Below are 10,033 nucleotides of genomic sequence, written 5' to 3' on the forward strand. Positions count from 1 at the left end.
AATATTAGGTGGGACAGATTACTATCAATTTTTATGATGAGCCTTTTAATCAATCTTATCTTCTTTCTAGACCCCCCACTTCTTTCTCTGTCAGTCCTTTTATGTCCACGTGTATATCAGAACTCTTGCTGTCATTAGAATAGCAAACTTCTGGTCTATTAAAGAACTGTTGTTGTCTCTGATGGCCCATTTGTGTGTGTGTGTGTGTGTGTGTGTGTGTGTGTGTGTGTGTGTGTGTGTGTGTGTGTGTGTGTGTGTGTGTGTGTACTTTGTGTGTACTTCCCGGTGCAGAGGTAGAGGACAGGTGGATGGGTGAGTGGGATGTAGTACTGAAAAAAAAGCTGTGAGTGTCTGATGCCTTCTATAAGTTTTTTGTATATAAGTATTTAAGTGTGTGAGTTGTTTTTTTTTTTGTTTGATCTTGTGACATCTGTCTACAATGTCAGGGTCCACCAGTCTGAGCCTGTCTCTGTTCACGGTTAGAGTTGTCCTGTACGTTTCTGTCTTGATGTAAAGACACAGTTAAAAGGAGAGGAGCTCAAGGAATGATAAGACACAGAAGAAACTCCATCATAATGTTGAACTATGTTAATATACAATATATTAATAAGACAGGACGCTTTCAATGACTATTTTAACACGTTAATTTGCAGATGCTTTTATCTAAATCGTCTCTTCCAAGAGCCAGTGTGAGCTGCAGAAGGTTGGTTTCCTGGAAATGACATAGCCAAGGGCTTTCAATGCCTTTTCAAATGAAAACACACTGTTCTGGTTTTCACATTAGGCAGGTGCTTCATTGCAGAATGTGAGCTGCTGGCCCAAGTCCACAAACAGACAGGCTTTAAACAACAAAGTATTCTTTTGTTTCCTGGAGGGAGGATGTGAGGAAGCAATCATCTAGGCGTTGTGTGCAAAAATCATCTGTAATGAACTCACAGGCTTTTCTAAGTGGCACATTGGTTGCAATTATGAAATTATGGCGATTTAAATATAAAACATTATGATGTTTTTAATTTGGGTATTTATAGTATACTGTAGTGTACTGTACAGTATTTTGAATACAGATGTAAGAACGATTTCAGGGTTGAGCATCCCAGCGTGGAGCCATGTTAAGAAAGATGGCTTTCTAGAAGACAGGCACACAAAAAATTTAAAGTTTCATTTAATCATGTGATTTAGTCTTATGTGGAAAATGTACATACATTTTTATCCATTCAATTTGTATAGCTGTGATACACAAATGAGACTATGTGTGGATCTACCATCAAGGAGAATAGAGCACTGTCCTGGAAACCCTATAATGGAAACAGTAGCCACGCTATCTGCTAATGTCATTTGATATTATCGACAATCTAAATTTAATGTGGAAATAATCACTACTGAAGTACTCATCGGCCCAACCTGACTGCAGTAACTGTAGTTTTTGTAATCATAAACACATTTATCTTCACTCTTACTCAACCGTCTTAGAAATAACTCAGATGCAATTTTATTTCCTTTGGGACAGCGAAGGAGGAGGACTGCAGAAACACCCGACTCATCAGGGCTACCCACCCTCGACGATGGCATTTTAAACAGCGACACCTGGACTGCTGCATTAAACAAATTTGCAATCCAGAACATTCCGTCCTGTTTCGAAATGAGCAATGTGAGACTGAGCAGAAACGTGACGCTGGTGGTTCATGGAAACACTTACATTCGAAAGGTTCGTTTTGCGGATCAAGGCTCCGTGTCATTTCAAACAAATTCTAAAAAAAACTTTTTCCCAAAGAGGTCATGTGCTCTGCATTTTCCCTTTCTAATAATTTTTAATCTGTCCCTGAGTGCTGTGTCACTTTAATTGGACTCAAGAAACGGAAAATAAATCACATTTGGTTTAAAAGATCTGCATGTTCATATTCTCAGCAAATTATGAGTGAACCTGACTGCAGAAGCAAAATCGTAACACAGAGCAACGGCATCAGAGTCTTGCCCTCCCCTTGCCCTCCCCTAATTTCACTTTGATTTCCACTCTCAAGATATTCACTACAGGCTTCACTTTGTTAATCTTTTTTATAATAATGTACTGAATGATAGAGTTTAATGAAAAACCCCTATAGGTGAGGTCAGAAAATGTAACGTAAATGCCTCCAGGCTTGATACAATAAAGTAGTCTTTATAAATCCCATTCAGAGACCCCAGTCTCCAGGTCAAGGTGCCCTGAACCTGTGACGTGTGGTGTTCAGCACCTTGGAGTCCAGATCTTGTGTAAAACACAGAAAACACCTTGTCGTCCCTGCAGTGGAGATATGTTGTGTATACTCTGCCACTGCACAAGTGTAATATCTGTGAGCTCCTCAACCTCTGGGACTTCCTAGCATTCCTTCCCTCCTGACAATGTTCACTTATTTTTCAGTCACAGAAAGTCTTGACACTCTCAGTGTATATCTTGCTAAGGTAACCAAGACCAGACCACAGTGCAAATGAAGGTTGAGAGAGTTATAGCTGTACATTTCAATGGCCACAAGGTCATGAACATGGCCTGTGCAACATGCATCACCATTCATCAGGACACATGCAGCATATAGTGAAGATTTAAACGCCCACAGGTTATATTTCCTCTATGCATGTACAAGGTTTCACTACACCGGCTTTATTTACAGCTCACGTCAGAGCCGCATCACATGGCGTCATCAGCTTTGTGGGGGAACATTCAGTGTCATTGCATTCTGATAGTCTTGTCACTACACCCCGTCTACTTTTCTGGCCACCTTCCTTCTCAGGCAAGGCCAGACAGGCAATCAGTAACAACCCACTGCTCAATTTATTGCTCCCACTGCTCTTTTTTTTTTTTTTTTTTTTGGAAATGGACCACTCTGATTCCCATTTTTATCCACTGAGTCATAACACAGCCGTGAAACTGTTCATCTATGTGGATTGGCTCTGTTCTTCTCAGTGTCCTGTGAAAGACTGAAGAGAAAAGCAAAAGTGTCTAATCCTGTCCCATCAGTTATAAATGTGCCGCTCATCTCAGACGTCCACGCTGAGCCACAGTAAGTTATAAACATCTGCTCTGGGGAATTAAAGGAGTCTTTTTTTTTTTGTTGCCTATTTCAACACTTACCTGATTATGCTGCTGTGCTCAGTCGATTTAGGCACAATGAAGCCGAAGGCTGCAGTTCTGAGAAATGTTGACATCTTTTAATAAAAGAAGAAAATTAGCAGTTTGCTCAAGAAATGAACGCCAAGATCCAGTTTTTCCAAGAACACACTTTTACCCATCAACACCTCTACACTCCTCATGATAGCATGTGCTTGCTGAGTAATACGGAGAGCATCTAATAGTTCAAATGGGCTTTAAATGGGCTAAATGATTGACTTAAATTAGTTGCTGTCAGCGATGAAGTGCGCCGATGCTGACGCAAAGACGTACGCGATACGAGTGAACCCAATTGCAGAATGGCGCTAAGGAGCAGGGGTGTATCGCAGTATTGATCTGAACACAAATCAACGTAAACTGCAGTACCCACCAGCACTGGTGTTCACTCGGAGAAACAGGGAAGAAACAGACAACGGACACGTTTGAAGGGGGAGAGTAGGATCGGGCTTACTCGAATCGAACTTCTGATAAGTTGAACTGGATGACTGAGCAAGGACTGTCAGGTCAGGGCTGATTATATGAAATGGGAGTCACCAGGAGTCCCTGGCTTCCCAGGTGCGGTGTGGTAAAAACTGTTGCCCTTTTTCCCTTTCCATTGGCTCTAACTGCTGCATCTAGATATTTCCTTTCCCAGACCCTTGGAAAATTCAGGAGGAAAGTGCCAGAGGATACAGCTGGAAAAAAAATGAAATTACTACTTTGCTATGGATTTACATGCTTGTCCATTGAGTTACTTTAAAATATTGCATCCAGTGATGGGACTTCGGAAGAGTTGACATGTGGACAGTACTCATGCATCTTATTTAGGGCACTTGTTTAGTCCCGAGTTACAGTATTGAAGTCCCATCTCAGTAGTCTCATCTTATCAGTCTGGGAAAGGAAATGTTGTACTTTAAACAATATGTCTGTTTTGATAAAAATGCATTTTTTTTGCTCGTTTGATAAAAAGAGCAAAAAGGTCATTGAGACAAGGTAATTAATCTCATTAATTTTACACACAAATTATTTCATTCTTTCTTGCAGGCAGCTCTAACATGTTCTCCAGGTATTACAGGGCTCTAGTAGTCCAGGCCGCAGGAGAACCATGGCATAACTCGGCTCCCATAACACGATGAGATGAATGACCAGGGGTTTGTTCAGATTAAAAACACAAACAATTATGAGGAGAGGCGTTGATGAGTGATGAGATTTCAGAGATACCATTAACAAATGACTGCAAAGGGAGAAGTGATGGCATTACCGCAGCAGGATGCTTTACATCCCTTCCACCTCTCTCTCTCTCTCTCTCTCTCTCTCTCTCTCCTTCTCGCCTCACTCGCTCTCTGCTTTTAGAGAGAGTAGAACGCCTTTTAAAGTCCCACCTGTCCTCTGTGGTTTTACTTCAAACAGAAAAGCAAACTGTTGAAACATTTTGTACTGAACTCACCAGGAGCCCAAAAGTCACGCAGATGAATCAGAGCAGGGAGAGGGGTACTATTCTAAAGGCCTTTTTTTTTCAAACTCCAAGAATTTATTCTAGACCCTCCACTTTATTCATTGTAGAAGTTACAAAACTATTGTAGAAAGAGTGGTGAAGATGGCCACACCTTTGTCATCATATCCACTGGTTTTAGAGCAGTTTAGAGCAGTGTTTCCCAAACCTGGTCCTGGAGGAACATCTTCACAGTCTACCCCAACTCATTATTAGGCCATTAAACAACACCCGAGCCTAATTAAGGTAGGGCTGGAGTGAAGACTGTTTGGCAGACCGGGGATCAGGGGCCAGGGATGGGAAACGCTGCTGAAGAGATGCCAATAACAGAGGTTTCCCCCCAGCACAGGGGGATTTTACTGAGATCAGGGAAGGCTTTGTGCCATCGTCTGTCAGCGGCTTGTTCCTGTTCTACTGCTCACAGGCGCTCTGCACTTACGACTGATACATCTGTCCCGAACCGGGTCAGCACCCTGAGAATCAATCAGCACCTCATATATCATGTCACAGACATCTGTGGTGCAAGAGTGCCTAAAGTAAAAAAAAAAACTTTTATAAAAAAAAACTATTATTAAATGTATTTTGTATCAACGTCAGCCTGTGTGGCCTTCGAACATTGAGCTATTTTTCTGCCTTGGAGATCATCTGCACAAAGCAATTAAGATTTTCTGCTTCTGCACACTGAGGAAAATTCATTCCCTCTGGGGCTAGAGCTCAGTCCATCTTGTGGAGACTGATCTATTCATGGTTGATTAAGAACTTTTCCATCAAACAGCACTGATCTGGCAAGTTGTGCAACAACTCAGAATCCATCTATTACTGTAAGCTGTTTCTGACCCAGAGAAGGGCAAAGTTCTACTTAGAAGTTGTAATTATGTTTTAACTTCTTGATACTGCTTGTGGATGGTTATTATTACACCATTTAAAATGTTCTGCTACATGAACAAGAAACTGAGGCCCACGTGTCTAACACCAGTTTTGGGAAGCTGGTACGTCCTCTTTTTGTGGAAATGAACACGTGGTCAAGGCTATGGAGTTGCTGACCTGTCCAGCCCTGGGTAGAGGAAGGGCTATAAAGTTAATGAAGACAATAACATCTATCATTTCTTTTTTGATTCTTTGTAGTTGTGTTCTAAACACCCCCCTGCCAGCCTCAGTCTTCGTCAGACCATTAATGAGCCTCATTAAGGTGGAGCGGAGACACTCTGACTGCGGGTGCTGCAGATGCATTGATTAGACGCCCAGAGCTTGAGACGTATCCAATCTGGTAGTTTTTATTTATTTACCCCCCTCCTACTGTTCAGGCAACTACTCCAGCCTAGTTCTCGACTCCCCACTGAACCGGGCCTTCAGACCTGTTTCTGTTGACGGGTCGACCTGCCGGTTAACGTAACACCTTTCCTGCCAGAGAGCGTAATAATGCATTGTATTATTACAACGTCTGGGTGAGCAGAGTTAATGCAAAAGCTCTATTTAGTGCTTGCGGGGAACATGTTAAATCATAGGATGAATGCTTTCATGATACCTGGACCTGAGCGTCACAGAGAGGAATAGTGCCGGGGGGGTGAAGCTAGCTGGTCACTCTTCAGTGATCAAAGCTAGGCAATCTGTCAAAATGTAATATCCTCTGGCCTGGTGTGTGTGGAGAGGATGGGGCTTTCATATGTCATGTTTGTGATATATTTGTGTAATGGACAGTCTTGGGTGACGTCCTTGCCTTCGTCACACGCGTCATTCCGGGACGTGACGCACACGTGAAGGATGTGGGAGGAAGATTTGCTGCTGTCGTGTGTGTTTGGGTGTGTGGAATAAGAGTCCCCAACTAACAAAAAAAAAAAAAAAAAAAAAACATAACACAGTCCCAGTTCAGCTGAGCACTGCCCTCTAGTGGATGAGCACATGGATGCTTTTAGTCCCTGAAGCTCTTGAGTTAGGCAGTATCAGGTATCATATGTTCAAAATTACCAAATAATGAGTGGTCCGGCACAGACAGAGCAGCTGACTGGACTAAGCCGGAAATCACCACTAAACCCAAAAGCATATAACTGCACACTGTACAACTGTATAAACGTTTATACAGTTTAAAAAGAGACGTAGATTTTTTACATAAAGCATAAGTTCTCTGTGTTTTGCAAAAATTACCCTTGTATTACGAAATGTCTATTTGAACCCAAACTATTCTAAAAAAACAAATCAGATATTACTGTCCAATCTGCCCGTAAAAAACATTCTTCCTTTGAAAACGTCCTAAGTTACTAGGCAACCTGAGCAAATAAAAGAGACAAAAGACAGAAACAGTGAGGACAAAAGTCATTCTTATCTCGTTAGGATGTGAAATACTTGTGTCTTTTCAAGGCGGTTTATTCAAGAGTGCATTTTAAGACAAGGTGACGTGACTTTGTTGTACATTTACACACATAATCAGATAGACAAATAGACAGATAGATACAAATATATACTGTAGATAGTTTGTTTTTTCACCTTGCTCATTCTCAAGAGGCCATAAATACCTTTCAGCTTTAAACACACACACACACACACATAAAAAATAATCCTGCTCTCAGTTTAATTAGTTTTTGCACATGGATGGGAGTGGCTGGAGTCAGTAAGGGCAAATAACAAATGTAATCAGTCCCTCTAAATAAAGAACCGAATTGTGTCTGATTCTGTGTAGTGCTGGTAATTACTGAGAAAGAGTAGTCATTTAAAGAACAATGGCTGTGTGGCCAGGATCCAAATGTAGGCCACCTTGTTTGCATAATGAAGGCCTACAAATCAGCTGATCTAAAAGCCCATCGACTGCTGGATCAAATAAATATAGTCAGCATCTCAATTTTTCTTTCCCTCCTTGTTTTAAGACAGAACAGATTTTGCCGGGCAGGATTTCTGTAGTCGTCGTACTCTGTTTTGTTGGAACACCACATGGTCGATATTTCAGTTTATTTAGTGTGTATCAAAACACACTGTGTTTTTAAGGAAGAATGTTAATGCAGAACATCAAACTGCTCATAAAGTATATTCTGTTCCATGTCTGTTGCAATTCACGTGTGTGACAAGAGAAACATTCACTCAAAAACCTTTGACAAATTGTGGTTGTACTGGCATCACAAATAAACAGGCATCACAAATAAAAATGTCACTTGTTCCACCACCAGTTTCAGAATCGTCTGAACAAAAAAACCTGAGATATGTACAAAAATACCTTCAGTTTGCTATTTCATCAGACATGACACAAAAGTGCAACACTGAGCTAAAAGGAGCTGCTCCTAATTAAAGAAGGTGAAAATATCAATCCACACATCCCACTTTAGCAGGAGTGCGACAGACAGGAAGACTTGTCCTTCACAGTGCACACACATTCTGACTCTTACTGTATTGCATTTAATATCCAAAATTCTGGAGCTACCAATCTAAGCAACACAGCATGAGCCTATTTAAAATGGATTCTTAACGTAATAGAAACATTATTTGGCCTCTCTATTTGACCTCTCCTTGTAATCCAGAACGTTCTCCCACACCACCCCATTGATATACTTTGCAACCTCAGAGCACTGTTCACAATCCCACTGAACTGTGCTCTCTCAGGTCCTCCATCTACATATCATTGGGACCACCGTCTCTCAAAATTAAAGAAGACTCCACTCCATTTTGGACTTCTCTGTGGCATATCCCCTACATGTCAGAACAGTTGAGTCACTGATTGTCTTTAAAGTCCTCACGTCTACTAGAAATATTTGGATTGGATTTTCAGTTTTTTTCTAAAACATGAGTGCATTAATAAATGTGTTAATGCTGTCTTACCTGCCAAAACAATATATATGATTATGTCTGTGCTGGCTCCACTACCCATAACATGCTCCCACTTCCCTGAGTATTAGGGTTTTTGTCCGTGTATGCGTGTTGTCTGTAGCCGCTGGTTCCTGGGAAAGTCCCAATCCTGCAGTGTGCACTTGCCATTACCTCACTCACACTTCTGGGTTGTGGGTTTCTGGTCACGTTCCCTTCCTAGGGCCCTCTGGCATGGATAGGTAATGCTTGTTTTGTCTCATCCGCTCACCTACAAAAGCCCAATGTGATCTGGAGTCTACAGAGCTTTCCTACAACACAAACCCTGAGGTGTCCCTGTGTCCTGCGCGTCCCCACACTGGTATGTGCTGAAGTATGTCTTGTGTCAGTCAATGTGCCATTCAGGATTGTGCGTAGTCACCAGGACCTCCTGTGACTATCTCCGAAGCTGTTCCAAGGTGAAACGTTGAACAGGCAACATCACAGACCAATAAGAACCCCCCTTTAGTGCAAGGCGTGGTGGATTGTTTATTCCCTTTTGCTTTTTTCCCATTTGTGTTTTCCCTCAATAAACCCTTGAAGTTCCCCCTCGGGTGTGACATTATATATGTAGCCATTACCTGGGTTCTAGCGATCCCATAATCCAATGCGCAAGTGGCTACACAATAACGTCTTGCTCGATACAACTTGGTTAACGTTTTACTACACCTAAACTGTCACCGTGAGATGGAAAGAAACTGATTAATGAGGATTTGTGTTTCTTTTATGTGCCAGGTTTTTTTATTCGTTTATTAAAAATCACTTCTTTTCAAAATGTCATGCTCCTGTGCCTTGTGCCTCACCCCACTTATTGTATATAATTTAAATATAATATTTAAACTATAACAAAGTTATAGTTTTGGGCAAGGACTGATCACAATGGTCAAGTCATCTTCTTTCATTTTCGGCTTTCATTCCAGTGTTGCCTATTTTGCGTATGTTCTTTCCACTTCCATTCCAGTTAGTCTTTGTGATCTAATTAATCATTTGTATCTGCATTTTTCCCTAGTTGTAGAGTGACAGGGTGGTACAATACTGTGGTATATTACACAATATTATTTTATATAATATAATAATATAGAAGAATATTATATTTTAATCTTAATTTTAATCTTAATATAAAGTACCAGACTCTTCCTTTAATCTCTCTTCAACTCCTTCAAGTATTCATTTATCTGTGTTAAATTTGCAGGGCCTCAAAGATGACATAGATGAAAAATCTGTACAATTAGCAAGCAGCATCACCAGTGTGACCTTGCCATAAGTGACCAGGCCAGAGACTTCCCAGAACAATCCTCCTGTGTGTTATCTGTTGGGGGAGCAGGGTTTGGGGGAAGGGGGAGGTTACTTCATTTCAGTTCCTGATCAATACTCCCTTGCCAGACTTCCATGCATTAAAGGAACCACACTGCGTGCGGTAGGTGGATGATAAACTTTTTTTGAGGGGGGTCTCTAGTGCACAGGGAGCATTCTCAAGAATACAAACAAGGAAGCACTGCATGCTGGATATCTATATCTGGAATGGGAAACGAAGAGTGTTGCACAAATAGCTGAAACCATCATGAATCCAGGCTGGCCAGCACCATGGTAGTGATAAG

Source organism: Denticeps clupeoides, chromosome 4, assembly GCF_900700375.1.
Source record: "Denticeps clupeoides chromosome 4, fDenClu1.1, whole genome shotgun sequence".
In the NCBI taxonomy this organism is placed as follows: domain Eukaryota; kingdom Metazoa; phylum Chordata; class Actinopteri; order Clupeiformes; family Denticipitidae; genus Denticeps; species Denticeps clupeoides.